At 40.3% G+C, this 21,138-nt stretch overlaps 1 protein-coding gene across 4 annotated transcripts in view; it reads right to left on the bottom strand.

Annotated features, from left to right (window-relative positions):
• The window catches only part of LOC106882928 (CCA tRNA nucleotidyltransferase 1, mitochondrial), a 51,065-nt gene that overhangs the window by 4,143 nt on the left and 25,784 nt on the right, over positions 1 to 21,138 (bottom strand). The window contains exon 2 of one of the 4 annotated variants that reach the window (XM_089357356.1): positions 8,984 to 9,051. The exons of 2 other annotated variants lie outside the window; for them this stretch is intronic. The gene's annotated coding sequence lies outside the window, so the exon portion shown is untranslated. Of the gene's footprint in view, positions 1 to 8,983; positions 9,052 to 20,849; positions 21,057 to 21,138 lie in introns of all 4 variants that reach the window. One more of the 4 variants, XM_089357358.1, reaches the window with a different exon arrangement.

Below are 21,138 nucleotides of genomic sequence, written 5' to 3'. Positions count from 1 at the left end.
GAATTCACTAGGGTTTGGCTCTCAACTCTCCCCTGTTTATCATAGTCCTCCAGGCTATGAGAAAGGAGTTTAAGACTACCTGTGGAAACTCCTCTATGTTGATGACTTCATTCTTATAGCTGAATCTGTAATAGAGTTAGAAATGAAATTCCAGGTGTGGAACCAAAACCTGGAATCAAAGGGCCTGAAAGTTATCTTAACAAAGACTAAAGTTCTAGTAATCAGGAAAATGAACAGAACACTACTCCTGCCAGGATAATGGCTCTCTTGATATTTAGAAAAGGTGTAAGTAGAAGTTCCATATACATTGCAAAATATGCATACATAAGAGGTGCAATGGAATCAAAGGAAGGTTAAATGAGAAAAGAAACTTTATTTGTGGCAGATGTGCAGGAGCAATAAGTGCTTAGAACACAGGAGAAATAGATTTTCTCAAATGACCAGGAGGATCCCAACAAGAAAGTAGATAGTTTCTGTTAGCTAGATGATCCAAATAGAGAAGGAAGTATAGTTGCTAGATTAAGAACCAACTAAAGAAAGTTTAAAGAGCTAACACCTCTGTTAGTAACAAAAGGCCCCTTTCTCAGATTGTATGATACTTTTGTACAAACAGCAATGCTTCATGGTAGTTAAATGTGAGCAGTAATTGGAGGGAACATGCAAAGACCAGAAAGAAATAAAGCTAGCATACTCTGTGAATATGTAACATCACTTTACACATATGAGAAAGTGGAAATGTGTTAAGAGAAAAGTTGGGTATAAGAAGCATCAGATGTAGTGTGCAAGAGAGAAGACTGCTGATATGGTCATGTGATACATATGGATGAGGAGACCTGCATAAAGAAGTGTCAGTTGCTAAATGTCGATGGGGCTTGTGGAGGAGGAAGTTCCAGGAAAATGCGAGAAACTATCCTCACAGAAATGACAAAGGACCAAGATGATTGGCAATTTAATGTACTTGAGAAGACCTGTCCATTTCAACAAAAATGAGGTCTTAAACACCTATGTCTATTTTCCTGACAGTATAAGTAAAGCCTTCCCAACTCATCTTTCTTACACCCGTCCCTCAATGACTACTCTAACTATGGCACTATTTACTTAGGAGCTGTAATTATATGAGAGCAGAACTGCACAAATTTCATAGCCTTTTCTGTAACTACTTAGCCCTCTTCCCTCTTTTTGGATCTAGTTTCTTTGTCACCCATTCCATATTCTCACTATTATCCCTTAACACTCTATTTTCCATTGAGCACCCTTCTCTTGAAAACTCTCTCATATTTGCCATTGATGTTACCCTACCTTTGTTTGCCACTCACTACATTCAGCCCTACATGCCCCAGGCCACTGCCTCTGCACAGCCCTTTTTCATCCTTGCCCCACTTCACATCATCTTCCTTATCTATCTATAGTTTCACTATACTAGGCACGGCATGGTTGCATGATAAGAAGTTTGCTTCTTAACCAATGGCCCAGTTTTCAATTCCACTGCATGACACCTTGGACAAGTGTCTTCTACTATAGCTCTGGGCTGACCAAAGCCTTGTGAGAAGGTTTGGTAAATGGAAACTGAAAAAAGTTTGTCATATATATATACATATATATACACATATATATATATCATCATCATCATCATCATCGTTTAACGTCCGATTTCCATGCTAGCATGGGTTGGACGATTTGACTGAGGACTGGTGCAACCGGATGGCTACACCAGGCTCCAATCTAATTTGGCAGAGTTTCTACAGCTGGATGCCCTTCCTAACGCCAACCACTCAGAGAGTGTAGTGGGTGCTTTTACGTGTCACCCGCACGAAAACGGCCACGCTCGAAATGGTGTCTTTTATGTGCCACCCGCACAAGAGCCAGTACAGGGGCACTGGCAACGATCTCGCTCGAAAACCCTACGGAAGCCAGTCAGGCGGTACTGGCAACGGTCACGCTCAGGATGGTACATCATATGTGCCACCCGCACAAGAGCCAGTCCAGGGGCACTGGCAACGATCTCACTTGGCTTGCCGGGTCTTCTCACGCACAGCACATTTCCAAAGGTCTCGGTCAGTAGTCATCGCCTCGGTGAGGCCCAATGTTCGAAGGTCTTGCCTCACCACCTCAGCCCAGGTCTTCCTGAGCCTACCTCTTCCATGGGTTCCCTCAACTGTTAGGGAGTGGCACTTTTTCACGCAGCTATCCTCATTCATTCTCACCACATGTCCAAACCAGCGCAATCGTCTCACTCGCACACCACTACTGACGCTTCTTATGTTCAGCTTTTCTCTCAAGATACTTACACTCTGACGGGTATGCACATTTACATTACAAATCCAGCAGAGCATACTGGTTCATTCCTTGCGAGCTTACGCATGTCCTCAGCAGTCACAGCCCATGTTTCACTGCCATGTAGCATGGCTGTTCGTACACATGCGTCATACAGTCTGCCTTTTACCCTGAGTGAGAGTCCCTTTGTCACCAGCAGAGGTAAGAGCTCTCTAAACTTGGCCCAGGCTATTCTTATTCTAGCGGTTACACTTTCAGTGCACCCACCCCCACTACTAACTTGGTCACCCAGATAGCGGAAGCTATCAACTACCTCTAGTTTTTCTCCCTGGAATGAGATAGAAGTTGTTTCCTGTTTGTTTACAGTGTTTATTGCACCTGAACATCTGCCACATACAAAAACTAACTTTGTAGTTAATCTGCCTTTGATATTGCTGCACCTCTTATGTGTCCATAGCTTGCACCGGGTACATCTTATAGAGTTACTACCTACTCCTTTACTGCATACTGAGCAGGGCCATCTACCTGAAGGGGTTTGTGTTTTATCTACCTTCCTACTTATTAGGATTTTAGTTTTTGCTAGGTTGACTCTAAGGCCCTTCGATTCTAGTCCTTGCTTCCACACCTTAAACTTCTCCTCTAGTTCTGATAGTGACTGCGCAATTAGTGCAAGGTCATCAGCATAGAGGAGCTCCCAGGGGCAACCTGTCTTGAATTCCTCTGTGATCGCCTGGAGGACTATGATAAATAGGAGGGGGCTGAGGACGGAACCTTGGTGGACCCCTACCTCTACCCGGAATTTATTACTGTACTCATTTCCAACCTTCACCTTACTGACAGCATCTCTGTACATGGCTCGCACAGCTCTCACTAACCATTCTTCTATCCCAAGTTTCCTCAATGACCACCAGATAAGGGATCGGGGGACCCTGTCAAAGGCTTTCTCCATGTCAACGAAGGCCAGGTACAGAGGTTTATCCTTGGCTAGATATTTCTCCTGCAGCTGTCTCACTAGAAATATGGCATCAGTGGTGCTTTTACCTGGCACGAACCCAAACTGCATCTCATCTAAATTGATTCGCTCCCTAATTAGTTGGGCTATGACCCTCTATATATATATATATATATATATATATATACATGCATATATATATATATATATATATATATATATATATATATATATATATATATACACACACACATATACAACGTTTATACAATCATTTATACAATGATTGGGGCATAACTAGCCAGTATACAGCACTTACTCGGTATTATCTGTATCTTTGGGTTTGGTTAAATCCAATACCTTCCTTAACCTTATATACACACATATGTATACATATATATATATATATATATATATATATATATATATATATATATATATATATATATATATACACATACATACATATATATATATATATATATATATATATATATATATATATATATATATATATATATCATCATCATCATCGTTTAACGTCCGCTTTCCATGCTAGCATGGGTTGGATGACTTGACTGAGGACTGGTGAAACCGGATGGCAACACCAGGCTCCAATCTAAATTTGGCAGAGTTTCTACAGCTGGATGCCCTTCCTAACGCCAACCACTCAGAGAGTGTAGTAGGTGCTTTTACGTGTCACCTGCACGAAGGCCAGTCAGGCGATACTGGCAATGGCCACATTCGAAATGGTGTCTTTTATGTGCCACCCGCACAAGCCAGTCCAGGGGCACTGGCAACGATCTCGCTCGAAAATCCTACGGAAGCCAGTCAGGCGGTACTGGCAACGGCCACGCTCAAAATGGTGCATCTTATGTGCCACCCGCACAAGAGCCAGTCCAGGGGCACTGGCAACGATCTCACTTGGCTTGCCGGGTCTTCTCACGCACAGCACATTTCTAAAGGTCTCGGTCAGTAGTCATCGCCTCGGTGAGGCCCAATGTATGAAGGTCTTGCCTCACCACCTCAGCCCAGGTCTTCCTGGGCCTACCTCTTCTACGGGTTCCCTCAACTGTTAGGGTGTGGCACTTTTTCACACAGCTATCCTCATCCATTCTCACCACATGTCCATACCAGCGCAATCGTCTCTCTTGCACACCACAACTGATGCTTCTAATGTTCAGCTTTTCTCTCAAGATACTTACACTCTGACGGGTATTCACATTGACATTACACATCCAACGGAGCATACTGGCTTCATTCCTTGCGAGCTTACGTATGTCCTCAGCAGTCACAGCCCATGTTTCACTGCCATGTAGCATGGCTGTTTGTACACATGCGTCATACAGTCTGCCTTTTACTCTGAGTGAGAGTCCCTTTGTCGCCAGCAGGGGTAAGAGCTCTCTAAACTTTGCCCAGGCTATTCTTATTCTAGTAGCTACACTTTCAGCGCACCCACCCCCACTACTAACTTGGTCGCCCAGATAGCGGAAGCTATCGACTACCTCTAGTTTTTCACCCTGGAATGAGATAGAAGTTGTTTCCTGTTTGTTTACAGTCTTTATTGCACCTGAACATCTGCCACAAACAAAAACTAACTTCCTAGTTAACCTGCCTTTGATATTGCTGCACCTCTTATGTGTCCATAGCTTGCACCGGGTACATCTTATAGAGTTACTACCTACTCCTTTTCTACATACTGAGCAGGGCCATCTACCTGAAGGGGTTTGTGTTTTATCTACCTTCCTACTTATTAGGATTTTGGTTTTAGCTAGGTTGACTTTAAGGCCCTTCAATTCTAGACCTTGCTTCCACACCTTAAACTTCTCCTCTAGTTCTGATAGTGACTGCGCAATTAGGGCAAGGTCATCAGCATAGAGGAGCTCCCAGGGGCAACCTGTCTTGAACTCCTCTGTGGTTGCCTGGAGGACTATGATAAATAAGAGGGGGCTGAGGACGGAACCTTGGTGGACCCCTACCTCTACCCGGAATTCATTGCTGTACTCATTTCCAACCCTCACCTTACTGGCAGCATCTCTGTACATGGCTCGCACAGCTCTCACTAACCATTCTTCTATCCCAAGTTTCCTCATTGTCCACCAGATAAGGGATCGGGGGACCCTGTCAAAGGCTTTCTCCATGTCAACGAAAGCCAGGTACAAAGGTTTATCCTTGGCTAGGTATTTCTCCTGCAGCTGTCTTACTAGAAATAAGGCATCAGTAGTGCTTTTACCTGGCACGAACCCAAACTGCATCTCATCTAAATTGATTCGCTCCCTAATTAGTTGGGCTATGACCCTCTCTGTAACTTTCATAACCTGATCTAACAGCTTGATGCCTCTGTAATTATTTGTATCTAAAGTGTCACCTTTACCTTTGTAGCAGTTGACTATGATGCTGCTACACCAGTCATTGGGTATGACTCCTTCGTGTATCACCTGGTTCGTAATACGGGTGACTAGGCTGTAGCCAACACTGCCAGATATTTTGAGCATCTCTGCAGTGATTCCTGATGGGCCGGGTGCTTTCCCGGTCTTCATACTCTTAATTGCTTTATCTACACTGGTACTGTCAACTCGGATAGCTGGTCCCTCTATTGGGTCGACATACGGCAGGCTCTCTTCCTCCCATTCATTCTCTTTATTAAGCAATCTATCGTAGTGGCATCTCCAGACCTCTTTCTTTGCATCCTCATTTAGTGCAAGCGTACCATCATCCATGCGAACACATTTCTCTCCTACGACATCACTATTTTCTCTCCTACACTGTCTTGCAACACGAAATACCTCGAGTCTTTGGTCCTCACGGCGCAGAACATTGGCAAATCTTTTCTTATCTGCTTCCCCTCTGGCTAAATAAACCTGTCGCCTAGCCTCCCTTCTGGCACATTGGTACAATTCCCTGCTTCCACCGTTCTTCCAGTCCTTCCAAGCCTGTTTCTTTTGTCTAATAGCCCTGTCTACCTCTTTGTTCCACCACCACGTTACTCTGGGTCGAGAGGGGACCTTACACCACCCACAGATCTGGTCGGTGGCTTTCAACAGGTTGTCCCGCAGAAATCTCCAATTGTCTTCCACGTTGTATGATGCTATATCCCCTTCTAATTCGTTAAATGCTTCAAGCAACTTGTCTCTAAGTCTCTGTCCAAATGGACAGAGACTTAGAGGGTCTTTAAGCTTCCACACCCTTTTCCTCCAAGCCGGTCTAATTCTGGGCACCCATTTTGCCTTGATCTCAAAGTCGCTAACTACTAATCTATGTTGTGGGGTACATTCTTCGCCAGGGTAGGTTTTGGCATTTATAAGCCGCCCTCTTTCCCTATTTCTGGCGAGGATGTAGTCGATTTGGCTAGAGTGTCTGCCGGAGCGGTAGGTGACTAGGTGACTGGCAGGTTTCCTGAAGTTGGTATTGCAGACCGTAAGATCGGTTGCATCACAGAACTCCAGCAGTCTGGTTCCCTCCTCGTTGCGGGAACCGAAGCCATAGCCTCCATGTATGCCATGGAAGCCTCCAGCACGACGTCCGACATGACCATTGAAGTCTCCAGCCACAAAGAGAAGGTCCCTGTCACTCGTCGACGAGGTAGTTTGCAAGACGGTGTCATAGAATTGGTCTTTCAGACCATCTGGTAGCCCCGGTTGAGGTGCATAGGCTGAGATGAAAGTAGCAAATCTATGATGAAGCATTAGTCTAATCTTAAGTACTCTGTCACTTACTCTAACGACCTCGATTACCTTATCCACCCATTTCTCCGCTAGAAGTATTCCTACGCCCCCGACCCCGTCAGTGTTCCCTTCCCAGAAAATCTTGTACCTGTGTTCTTTGCCTGTGAGGAACCTCGCAGAACCTCCTCTCCATCTTACTTCCTGGATGCAGCACATATCTACGTGTCTCCGTTCAAGCATCTCAACAATTTCACCAGATCTACCTTTCAGCGTGCCGACGTTGAGAGTGCCAATCCTAACAGTATGGGTGTTGGGGGTGTGGGCCTGTAGCCTGGGAAGGGGAAAAGCAGTGTTGTGTACCTGATACACACACACATCGAAGACCTGTTGAGGCAAGTGAAATCGAAATCAAGTTAAATTCGACGACTGGCACCCATGCCAACGTCGTCTCCTTCATTGGGACACGAAACTCAGCTTGCAAAGACTTATTGGGGCAAGTGAAATTGAAATTGTGATGGCACCTGTGCCCAGCGTCGCCTTTCTGGCACTTGTGCCCACGGCATGTGTAAGGACTTTCGAGCGAGATCGTTGCCAGTGCCCCACACTGGCTTTTGTGTGGGTGGCACATAAAATACACCATTTTGAGCGTAGCCGTTGCCAGTACCGCCTGACGGGCCTTCGTGCCGATGGCACGTAAAAGCACCCACTACACTCTCTGAGTGGTTGGCATTTAGGAAGGGCATCCAGCTGTAGAAACTCTGCCAAATGCTGTGCGTGAGAAGACCCGGCAAGCCAAATGAGACCTAAATCTAAGGCCTCAGTCAGTCCACTTAGGTGTACCTTCCTTCATTGGACACTAAACTCCACTTGCGAAGACTTGCTGAGGCAAGTGAAATCGAAATCGAGTTAAATTTCGACGACTGGCACCCATGCCAACATCGTTTCCTTCATTGGACACGAAACTCAGCTTGCGAAGACTTATTGGGGCCAGCGAAAGCGAAATTGTGATGGCACTTGTGCCCAGCATCGCCTTTCTGGCACTTGTGCCTGCGGCATGTGTAAGGACTTTCGAGCGAGATCGTTGCCAGTGCCCCTGGATTGGCTCTTGTGTGGGTGGCACATATAATACACCATTTTGAGCATGGCCGTTGCCAGTACCGCCTGACTGGCCTTCGTGCCAGTGATACGTAAAAGCACCTATTACACTCTCTGAGTGGTTGGTGTTAGGAAGGGCATCCAGCTGTAGAAACTCTGCCAAATCAGATTGGAGCCTGGTGTAGCCATCTGGTTTCACCAGTCCTCAGTCAAATCGTCCAACCTATGCTAGCATGGAAAGCGGGCGTTAAACGATGATGATGATGATGATGATAGACATACATACATATAGACATACATATATATATCTATATATATATATATAGACATACATACATATATAGACATACATACATATAGACATTCATATATATATATATATATATATATATATATATATATATATATATATATATATATATTGAGAGAGAGAGAGAGAGAGAGAGAGAGACATACATACATATATATATATATATATATATATGAGAATTCATTTAACATATGCGTATTACTCCATTTATTAAATTTGATATTTACTTAAATACCCAAAATAACAGGAAGTTTCTACCTCATAAACGGGAATTACACCACAGTCATTTTGTGATCTTTGCTACCCTGGTATCTATTAACCAATTTATTTTGTTGGAGTTAATTGTTAACTAAGAGAAAATGAATACATATAATAAAATATATAGTGGTTGTGTGGTAAGTAGCTTGCTTACCAAGCACATGGTTCCGGGTTCAGTCCCACTGCGTGGCACCTTGGGCAAGTGTCTTCTACTATAGCCTTGGGCCAACCAAAGACTTGTGAGTGGATTTGGTAGATGGAAACTGAAAGAAACCCGTCGTATATATGTATATATATATATGTATGTGTGTGTTTGAGTGTCTGTGTTTGTCCCACCACCATCGCTTGGCAACTGATGCTGGGGTGTTTACGTCCCCGTAACTTAGCGGTTCGGCAAAAAGAGACTGATAGAATAAGTACTAGGCTTACAAAGAATAAGTCCTGGGGTCGATTTGCTTGACTAAAGGCGGTGCTCCAGCATGGCCACGGTCAAATGACTGAAACAAGTAAAAGATAAAAGAAAAGATAAAGATATATATATATATACATACATATACATACATACATATATATTATATATATATATATATATATATTTATATATATATACCTATATATATACATATGTATGTATATACATATATATATACATATATATGTATATACATATATATGCACACACATATATATATACATACACATATATATACAGATATATACATATATAGGCGCAGGAGTGGCTGTGTGGTAAGTAGCTTGCTTACCAACCACATGGTTCCAGGTTCAGTCCCACTGCGTGGCAACTTGGGCAAGTGTCTTCTACTATATACTCGGGCCGACCAAAGCCTTGTGTGTGGATTTGGTAGACGGAAACTGAAAGAAGCCCGTCGTATATATGTATATATATATATATATGTATGTGTGCTTGTGTGTCTGTGTTTGTCCCCCCACCATCGCTTGACAACCGATGCTGGTGTGTTTACGTCCCCGTAACTTAGCGGTTTGGCAAAAAGGGACCGATAGAATAAGTACTATTAGCTCGACTAAAGGCGGTGCTGCAGCATGGCCACAGTCAAATGACTGAAACAAGTAAAAGAGTAAAAGATATATATATATATATATACATACATACACACACACACACACACACATATATATATATATATATATATATATACACACACACACATAAAGTTCAATCAATTCGTTCTGGCTTTGCTGTCTTGATATATATTTTTCCCTACATCCCTGCTATACATGAAGGCATTTTATGTAATTCAATGTCATTTATTTTATTTTCATTTATTTTATATATAAGTATTTTCTTTTACATAATGTTTATTTTCTTTAAAAAATTTTTGATCCCCTCCTACTTGTCTCATAGCATATTTACTTCCGGTTTCTCTCTAAAGGAACGCTGTATGTTTGAAATTTTAAAATGCTTTCCTATCCAATAGTTTATTATTATTGTTTTTTACCATAAAGGCTTGAAGAAATAAATTTTCTTAAGGGGTGTAACAATATATTATGTGCTCTGATATTTTCTCTTTCCATCTTATTCTAGACTTTCTATTTATTTATTTACATTAAATTTTACTTCATTATTATTATAAACCGAGGCAATAATTTATTTTTATATTTAGAAATTATTTATCCCTTTCTGATAAATTTGATTAATATGTAGTGACGCCTTAATAGCAGACGACATTTCTGGAAAGCTTATCCACGCATGCGCAGGGACTAGTTCCGGAAGGAACACAGGAAGAGTCTCATGCGCATGCGTAGTCATCGATATCCAAGCTTCGCGCCCTTTTTCATTCTCTTTGTCCCCGGCCGGCGACGGGCCTGGACGTCGTCAAGCAGCCTCTCTCCAACATTCCAACTCTGGAGCTAGACAAATAACCACTCAACATCATTGACGGCATCTCAGCAACCAAAGGGCGAAGTGCTGCTTATTTCCTCCCAGCAACCAAAGGACGAAGTGCTGCTTATTTCCTCTCAGCAACCAAAGGGCAAAGTGCTGCCTATTTCCTCTGTAAATAAATATTGTTGTGTTGATAGTTCAGAATCTGCGTTCCATTGTTTCTTCAAGAAATTTAATGTACGGAAGCGGGTGTACACCTAATGGTGTATAACCGCTTTCCTGCAATTGGTGACCCCGAGTAAGAACAACAGCAACCGAAAATCTGAACTACCGACCGACAATACTACACGAGCCGTCAACATGCTCGTCACAGATAGAGAATGCACACAATCACTCGCATCAGCTTATACCACAGCTGCAGGACTTTCTCTTGGTCATCACACGGTACTTCCCTACAATTGATGACCCCGAATAAAGAACAACTGCAGCTGGAAATTCTGATCTGCCGACCAATAATACTACAATTGGTACCCTGAGCTAAAAGATCTACAGACCTCGTTTTCAACAGCCATTGAATTCGTATGTTTCGCGACGTTCAACTTCAGGATTGCCTCTACATTCTCATCCATCACAAGTAAAAAGCTAAGAAAATTTTTCTACGTTAAAGTTTTTCATTTTGTCAATGACTTCCAGAGCCTATAACCAAAGACCTCTTTGCGGCTGAGACCTTTGTGGTTTTTCACACAAAAACTTCACGGTTATTTCATCCTAACAACTTTTTGAGCAGTTTCCTACATGTTTCACGAGACGTCAATTCATTCTTACACAGCGTCCTCTACTTGCTGAAAATAGCAGTAAAATGCACAGTTACATTTCAGTGAGTACATAACATTTGTTGATGCTTACTTGTTCCCAGTTCAGCATATTTCGTCACCTCTCCGTTTCTCTCGGCTGGAGAATGGAAGAGTTACTGGCTTATCTTCATTTGCACGGGATATTTTGGTCATTTTCGCTTGCAGCTCCGAATTCATGACAGCATTTTCCAGCAATGCCACTCAACGGTACCTCTCAAATTTCTCTCTCCTGATATGCACCACCAGCTACCATCCCGCTTCCAATGGGATGGTTGAGCATTTTCATAGGCAATTTAAGGCTGCCTTACACGCCTCGCCCAACCTGCAGTCTTGGGTTGAATTTCTTCAAGGTCGACGCTAATGGTCGTACAGAGATTGTGTCTGTCGACCGTCTGAAAAAGCGTACCTTGACAAACCCTCAACTTTCGTGTACGACGTGCCCGTTTTTCAAACACCACACGCACCACTGTCAACATCTTTACCAATGCATACACCATCGCAAGCACACATACAGAACACAGCTCCAGCCAGTTTCCAGTGACGACATCAATAACCACTACGAACTACAAGCATCGCCCCCGACATCGCCAGCAGCAACACGACTCTACGTACTACCAGCATCCCCAACAGCGTCAACATGACTTCTACACGTACACAAGCAACCAACATCAACAAGCGTGGTTTTATCTCGATCCTGTTAGAGTGGATGTTTCCACTCACGATCAACAGATCAGAACTAACCAGCCAGAATATTCCGTACCAGGTAACACAGGTCCCAGCATCCGACGCTCAACTACAGCTCTGCTCCTTGACCGCAACTTCTTGCGTATGAACATTCTAAATCTCCTTGTGTAACTTTTATAGAATATTCCGTACCAGGTAACACAGGTCCCAGCATCCGATGCTCAACTACAGCTCTGCTCCTTGACCGTAACTTCCTGCGTATGAACATTCTATCTCCTTGTGGAATTTTAATACGAACTGGTTTTCTCTATCTCAGTGTTTTAAGACTTTTCACAGTCTATGTTACAGACACTTTTACTATGTTCTGTGTTTTCTCTCACACACACACTTGTGCACTCATATATTTTCTTTCCTTTCAGAAAAAACAAAAAATCAGACTTTTACATCGCGTGATTCCAGTTTCCTGGACAGTTGTCATCACGGTTGTTTTGTCATTGTCAATTCATTTGTACATTGCATGCATGTATCTCACAAGTGTACATCATTTCTTTGATTTTTCTTTGTGTGTGTTTGTGCCGCATCTTGTGGGTGGTTTCGGTGGCCATCTTGACTCAGGTGTCCCTCCAAATTTTCTATTTTCGTGCTTTTGGCACTCGCGGGGGAGCCATGTAGTGACGCCTTAATAGCAGACGACATTTCCGGAAAGCTTATCCACGCATGCGCAAGGACTAGTTCCGGAAGGAACACAGGAAGAGTCTCATGCGCATGCGTAGTCATCGATATCCAAGCTTCGCGCCCTTTTTCATTCTCTTTGTCCCCGGCCGACGACGGGCCTGGACGTCGTCAAGCAGCCTCTCTCCAACATTCCAACTCTGGAGCTAGACAGATAACCACTCAACATCATTGACGGCATCTCAGCAACCAAAGGGCAAAGTGCTGCTTATTTCCTCTCAGCAACCAAAGGGCAAAGTGCTGCCTATTTCCTCTGTAAATAAATATTGTTGTGTTGATAGTTCAGAAATTTAATGTATGGAAGTGGGTGTACACCTAATGGTGTATAACCGCTTTCCTGCAAATATATAATTGCCACGGTTTTTCTTCTACTTGATTTAAATTTTATAACTTTAAATTTTTTTGTGTTGCAGCATTATAGATAAGTATGATATTTATATGGCATCATTATCTATATATACATGCATTTTTCTTCTTTTTCTCCTGAATACCCTACGATATTATATTAATCTCTTTTTTTTCTTACTTAAAAATAGAAAAATATACACTATTTTCTCCCCCTATGTTGGATTGATGCCTTCTATAACCAGCTCTTTTTGTATATTTGCTATCAGTTAATGGTTTGCACCCGTTATCGCAACATCTGTTCTAATTGGCATATCTTTACTACTTCTGAAGATATTCATCTTATAATGATTTTAATTTTATAAATTAATTATCTAAAGATTGCTGAATCGAAACAGCTGTCAGAGATGTTGTCATATTTTATAAGTAATAAATAATATTTTATTAATTGCCTCTCCATTTTCTCCTTATTCTTTGAATATATAAATATATGAACTTTCTATGGATTCGTAACTAACCAGTATTTTCATTGGATTTTATTATTCCTTAATGAGGTTTATAACCTTTATTTGAATGTATACACACACACACATATATATATATATATATATATATATATATATATACACACACACATACATATACATATATGTGTGTGTGTGTGTGCATATATCTGTGTAGGTATGTGTCTTTGTATTTAAGTTTGTCCTCCACCACTGTCTGACAATTGATGTTGATGTGTTTATATCCTGTAACTTAGTGGTTTAGCATAGGAAATCGATAGACTAAGTGCTAGGCTTTAAAAAATAGCACAAGAATCAATTTGTTTGACTAAAACCCTTCAAGGTGGTGCTTCAGCAAGACTGCAGTCCACTAACTGAACCAAGTAAAAGATAAAAGATACCTATTACTATGCTGTTGTTTGCCACACGCTCTTTATCATCTCCTGCCTGACCCACTCCTATTTTCCTTTACCTCACCATTGATCATGGCTCCAGCTGTGTCCTTCATTCACCTCTAATCCTATCTCTAACCATCTGTTATTCTCCTTTCACAATCTTGCAAACCTATCCATTCACCCATTCTCAATCCACTGCCCTTATTCTCCCTTATATCCACCTGTTCTTATATAAAAACATTCATTCTTTTATCTTGTTAGTATGCCTTGGTACCTCATCACCATCATTCTTTCTCCATTTCCTGCTGGAGTGGCCATGTATTTTCAGTAAAACATTCATTTTTATCCCTGTATCATACTTTAGCCACTTGACACTTGGCACAAAGCCATCTCCCTCAATACTGCACCTCCACTCAGTCCAGGGGTCTAGTCTTGTGAGTTACTTGGTAACCTCACTAATACCAGTATCATATATATGTTGTGATAAAGATGCATCTTGTTGGTAACAGCAAACAGCAATGATTCTGTAATATGTATGGACTACCCATTGTGAAGTCTTTTATTTTTTTTTACTTGTGATCATGCTAGGGCACTGCCTTGAATAACTTTTAGTCAAATGAATCGACCCCAGTACTTTTTGCTTTTAAAGCCTGGTACTTATTGTATCGATCTCTTTTGCTGAACTGTTAAATTACAGGGACGTAAACACACTAACACCAGTTGGCAAGTAGTGGTGGGGAACAAACACACACACATATGTATATGACAGGCTTCTTTCAGTTTCTACCTGCCAAATACACTCACAAAGTTTTGGTCGGCCTGAGGCTATAGTAGAAGACACTTGCCCAATGTGTCACACAGTGAGACTGAACCTGGAACCATGTGGTTGGGAAGCAACCACATTTTTTTTTTTTATTTTCATGAGTTAACTTTATATGGTTCTAAATATGCCCATTATACTTTTTGTACTGCAAGTTTCCTAAGGGAATATACAGGGTTGTAAGGCTTTTAGAAATCCTATGATTATTTAGGAAGTATTTCAACTCAGCATACATTAACCCCTTAGCATTCGGATTACTTCGTTAAATGTAATGCCTATTCATTAACATTGTTTAGAATTAATCATGCATTATCTCGTGGTTTCAAGGTTTCAATGATGTGATTGGTTATTTTGTAGGCTAAGTGTAAGAAGTCAGTCAGATCTGACCAGTTTGAACATGAAATAGGTGGAATATTTGGGCCAGATATGACTGGATTAAATGCTAAAGGTTTACAGAGCCACACCTTTCTATTTGAATGAATAAACAATACAATTCTAAAAATAAAAAAATATATGAGCTAAGAGCTAAGCATTGTTTAACAGTATAAATATTTGTCATTCTTTTGTTATGAGTATATACAATAGTTGAATGTTTATTTTTTTACAGACATTTTATAATTCATTCTATTATCGAATACCTTGTCACAAATGAAAATCAAGCAATTTCACATGATTCTATCACTATTTTTACTTGCTCTCTTACATCTCTAGTTCTCTTCCTATGTATGTATGCATGTGTGTATATGTATGTATATGTGTGTATGTATGTATGAATGCATGTAAGAATACAGACACACATATATTTCTCAAGACAGTCATTAAGGACATTAAATTACCACCTTTGAAATATTACAAAATGGAAAGAAAATTATTAATTTCTGTTCTGTACATTCATTTAAGAAATCTTATGAAAAAATATTCATTTTCCTCTGTTTAATTTTAATACGTTATCTTCTTTACAATACTACTAATGTGTTTGCATATGGTCAATTGTATGTTGCTCTCAGTAGGGTGAAGGATCCATCAGATGTAAAGAATTTTGGTGGTCAAAGTCAAATTGCTATATCAACATCTCACAAGCATCTCATTTATGAAAATGTAAAATGTGAGTAAAAACACACCAAGCTGGCCTGTAAATGACATTTTCAGACTGCAGGACATATTTTTTGGTGTTGCTATGTGTCACTAACAATGCTAAACAGCTGGAGACTAAGAAATACCATTCTTGGTGTCCAATAATAAATTTGCTGGTATGTGCAAAGCTTTGTAAAGCTGGAATTTATTAATTAAAAGCATACTGAACAGCAATTATTAAAATAAAACTGTACATTTATATTTAATATGTTCCTGCACACTTAAATGTGGAAGGTCTTTGTTACAGAAACTGCTTCGGAAGAGGAATTCTCCTTATAAGAAATGTGAGTGAAAACAGACTGAGCTGGGCTATAAATGATGTAATTGGACTCTGTGTGTGTGTGCGCGCGCGCGCGCAAAAACATTTGTGTGAATGCTTAAAAAACTACACAGAATGTGTGTGGATACTTACAAAACTACACAATGAGTGTGAATGCTTAAAAAACTACACAGAATGTGTGTGGATGCTTACAAAACTACACAATGAGTGTGAATGCTTACAAAACTACACTACATGTACCTATATGAATAAGTTCAGCAACTGGTAAAGAACAAATTTTCACGGAATGGTTTGGGTAACAACAACCATTAAGCCAGTTTTTACACAAACAAGTACAGTGCCTGGTAATGCACAACTGTCGTGATAACTCTGGTAGGTCTTGATGCTGTAACATCTTAGATCTCACAAAGGTCTGCTCTGAGGCCAGATCAATGACAAGGTGACACTTCTGGATATCAATCCTCCCATTCACTTGTATGCTGCCAATTACAGTCCTTTTACATCTTCTCAGGGTTAGGGCTTCTTTGGAACATTCAGCTGATGGTGCCCCTTCTAGTTTTCTGACTCTCCTTTGTCTTTTGTTACCTTCTTACTATTCTTCTTTCACGTAGAGTAATCAAAACTGAGATCTCCATTTTCACCACATATCCCACACTCTCTCCTAAGTTTGAACTTTTTACTACCATCCTGCCTTTGCTCTATCTTCAGGCTGTAACAATCTTGCATCTTGTGTCCTGGCTTCCCACAGTGCCAACAATTTATTCCAGTCATCTCTTGTTCTTTCTTCTTCAAACAGCTTTCTCTTTTATGTCCAATCTTCTTGCAGTACCAACAACTTTCATTAAATCTTCCAGCTTCATGTACTAGCCACTTCCTTGCTTTGAATCTAGAACTGTAGTCCACCTGGAATCTTCCTGTGCTAGACCTTACATACAACTCAAATTCCAGAGCTCTAGCCAATGCCTCTTGCATAGTATTTGACTGTGCTTGTTTCATTTGAACTTTGAGCTCTGCATTGCCCAAAGTGTCAATAAACTGCTCTTTCAGAAGAAGAGCCAAAAGTTCCTGGGCAAGCTTTTATAGTGATTCTCCTCTAGCCCTTATGTGGGTCTGAAATCATACCCTGTACACTTCACTCAGGCACATAGTCCCATATCTTCTCTCTACCACTTAACTACTGAAGAATAACAGCTTCTGTCCTCCACAGACAACTGGCTCAGTACCTCTAGTGCAGTGCCCTTTAGCAAGCTGAACTGCTCTTTGGCTATCATCCCATCCATTCTGGTCTGTGAATAGCTCAAACTGGATATAGTAGGCCTCCCATGACACTTTGCCATCAAATTCTTGTGGCTACTTCTTAATGAGGACTGTACTAGAGTAGCCTTGCACTTTTTTGCACCAATTGTTTGTCTACTTAAAGCTGCATGACTTTTTTTCTATCTAATATATTTTAACGAGGTCTTCACCAAAAGATTCTACTCATTGAGTTATTTTGAATAGTCATAATTGAAGAATAGTTTGTCTTTTAAATAACTAAGAAATTACAAGTCAAAATAAATATTAGGCATTACTTTCCCATTTTTGGCCCTACATTTTAAATCACAACTTTTTTCTACTGAACCAAATTTCAATTATTTTATGTCAAAATGTAGCTTACCACTATTCCACCATAGTGCAAAAAACCAAATTAAGATTGAGCTAAAACTGAATTAGTGGTAAAGTGTTAAACTGGCTGTAGGTGAGTAAAAGTTGGAAACAGCAAATTATCACTATTTTTCACCATTTAAAGCTACATAACTTTTTCTTTATCTAATATCTTTTAACAGAGTTTTCACTAAAAGATTCTACTCATCGAGTTCTTTTAAGAAGCTGCAATTAATGTATAGTTTGCTTTTGAAATACCTGAGATATTTTGACACAAAGTCAATTTTAGGCATTACTTAGCAAGTTTTTGGCTACTTAAAACTGCATAACATTTTTTTCTATCTAATATCTTTTAAAGAGGTTTTCACCAAAACATTCTACTCATTGAGTTCTTTTAATAAGATATAATTAAAGTATAATTTACCATTCAAATAACTGAGAAATGAGTCAAAGTAAATATTAGGCAATACTCTCCCATTTTTGGCCCTACATTTTTTATCATGAATTTTTTCCTACTGAATCAAATTTTGATTATTTTATGTCAAAATGTAACTTATCACTGGTTCAACATAATGCAAAGACTGAACTGAGATTGAACTAAAACTGAATTAGTGGTAAAGCATCAAATTGGTTGCAAGTGAGTACAAGTTAACCTTAAGAATATTATCCATACACTGCCATGTGTGAATGATATATATATATATATATATATATATATATATATATACGAGGTCTGATCAATAAATATCCTGATTGGCCATAGTAATGACGCTAAGGCACACAGAGTGAAGCAGCTTGGCACAGGTTGACCATGAACTCTACTGTTCATGCGGAATAAGTTTTAACATTCTAGCTCATTTCCACTGTTTACAGCAGTGCTCGGAAGGAAGGTGTGTAGCATGTGACTGTCACATTGACCATGACAGAAAAAGTTGTCATGGTGATACAGGCTCAGAGGTCTACACAAAGTTGCAGAAAGTGTATGGAGAGGGGTGTATGAGCTGCACACAAGTGTATGAGTGGTTCAGACATTTCCAAGATGGCTGAAAAATGTTGATATTGATGAATGTTCTGGGAGGCCTGCAACAAGCAGAACTGAGAAAAACATCACAGATGTGCATGCAGCTGTGTGGGGAAATCATCGAATCACCATCCGTAAGTTATCAGAGGATGTGCAGATTAGTTATGGTTCAATTCAGTCCATTATCACTGAAGATTTGGGTATGAGACGTGTGTCTGCTAAGTTTGTGCCAAAATTGCTTTTAGCTGACCAAAAAGACACTTGGGTATCAGTTGCACAAGATCTCTTTGATTGTGTTGAGAATGATGAAGACTGTTTGAAAACTTTGTGTAGGCCTGTGAACAGGTACTGCCAAGCTTTTGGCAAAATTTGATGTAGATTCTCTGCTGAACTTTCTCTGTCATGGTCACACCTTCCAAACACTGGTGTAAACAGTGGAAGTGAGCTAGATGTTAAAACTTAGTGCACATGCACAGCAGAGTTCAAGGTCAACCTGTGCCAAGTGGCTTCACTCTCCATGCAGCAACAGTCCGGATACTTATTGATCAGACCATGTGTGTGTGCTTACTCCGGTATATATATATATACACCATTTATCTTTCTCTTCCTTACTCTACCATCCCATCAATGCCGTGATCCCTGTTGCTTGTGGCCACCTTCCCTCCCCTCCTTTTGTCTCTCTTTGTTTGCTTTTTCTTCTGGCTGAGTAATCATGTATCTCCTCTACAGCAACAAACATGTATCTGCCCTCATTCTTAATCACTCTCTCTCTCCTCTTGCTCTTACCTCCGGCTAGGTAACCATGTATCTCCTTTACAGCAGCACACCTATTTCTTGTTAACTCACCCTCCCTCTAGGTAACCATGTCCCTCCTCTTCAGGAGCACACCTCTTTCTGTCCTCATTCTTGTTAACTCTTGCTCTCTTTCTCTCCCTCTCTCTGGCTGGGTAATCATGTACCTTCTTTACAGCAAGATATCTGTTTCTGTCACACTCTAACTTTTCATCATCTGATACAAGATCACCCCCTCCTCTCTCAAAGATTACTTGCTTTACAAAGTTATTTGGTGACCCTGCCAGTACAGGTACCACTTAAAAATTGCCTTGTCCACACATGGTTAGAATGGCATCCAGTTGCATCCAGCTGTAAAAACCATGCCAAAACAGACACAGAAGGATGGTACAGGTTCCTACCTGTTTAGCTCCTATCAAGCTGTCCAACCCATGTTAGTATGGAAGGAGGACTTTAGATGATGAAGATAATATATATATGTAGACCTATGTAGTAGACATACAAACATCAAATTTACCTATTTCTCTGTAGGTTGAAAAAAGAATGAGCAACATTATTTGACTTTTAACCCTTATTGGCATCTTTTTAGATGCTGACATCACTTGACCAATTTCAGCAAAACAAGTAGCCAATTCATTTATATACATATCAAATCTAGTAGCTTCAGAGAACTGTATCTACTAAATTTGTGTAACAGTTTATTTAACAGATTATTTAATATCAGAGGCCCATCAACAGGTAACCCAGTCCACACAGTAACAAGGTATGATATAGCTAAACATATATCAACCTTCACCATCAACACAATCACCACCTTATCAATCAACCAATTTCTTAATGGACAATAACAATAGCAATAATAACATGAACAAGTTAAACAACTTCATCTAAAATAAAAAATGACACGAGATAAAGTGGTACCTTAATGCATTTTAAAAGTTGAATAAAATGTATTTGACCTTAGTTCAAAGAGGAATGACTTGAGACTAAACAGTAACAACAATACTGTTAATGAGAACAGGATAACCACTTCTAACTCAACACCAGTGCTACTACCAACTTTTGAATAACCAAGTGGGAACAATAATAGTTTCAGCATGGTAGCAATATCTACAGCTACATATGCTATATGCCAGCACAATGGTGTGTGTGTGCGCGTATGCATGTGTGTGTGAGTAAAGTGGGAAGTTTACATGGCTTCAGTCAGCAGCAAAAAGTGTAAAGTACCCCTGAACCTGGTAACTCTTCGACTAAGTGTAACCAAACACCACTTCCTTGCACTCCACTCCTTCGTTCTTTTATCTTTTCATTTCCATTCTGACAGCCATAAAATTATGACAGTAGCATTTTGCTGTCACAAAACAGTTCTTTCTTGGTGCCATTTTGCTTTTTCACCTGTAATTCAAGATGTCTGGAAAAACCTATCAAGTAGACCTGAAGGCAGTAATGTAAAAAAGAACTTTAAAGGATTAAAGGCATGATGTGAGAGAAGTAAAATCATCCATATTACCAAAAC

This window comes from Octopus bimaculoides, chromosome 9, assembly GCF_046866305.1.
Source record: "Octopus bimaculoides isolate indiv1 chromosome 9, ASM4686630v1, whole genome shotgun sequence".
Classification (NCBI taxonomy): Eukaryota; Metazoa; Mollusca; class Cephalopoda; order Octopoda; family Octopodidae; genus Octopus; species Octopus bimaculoides.
This window is presented reverse-complemented; position numbering and strand designations above follow the sequence as displayed.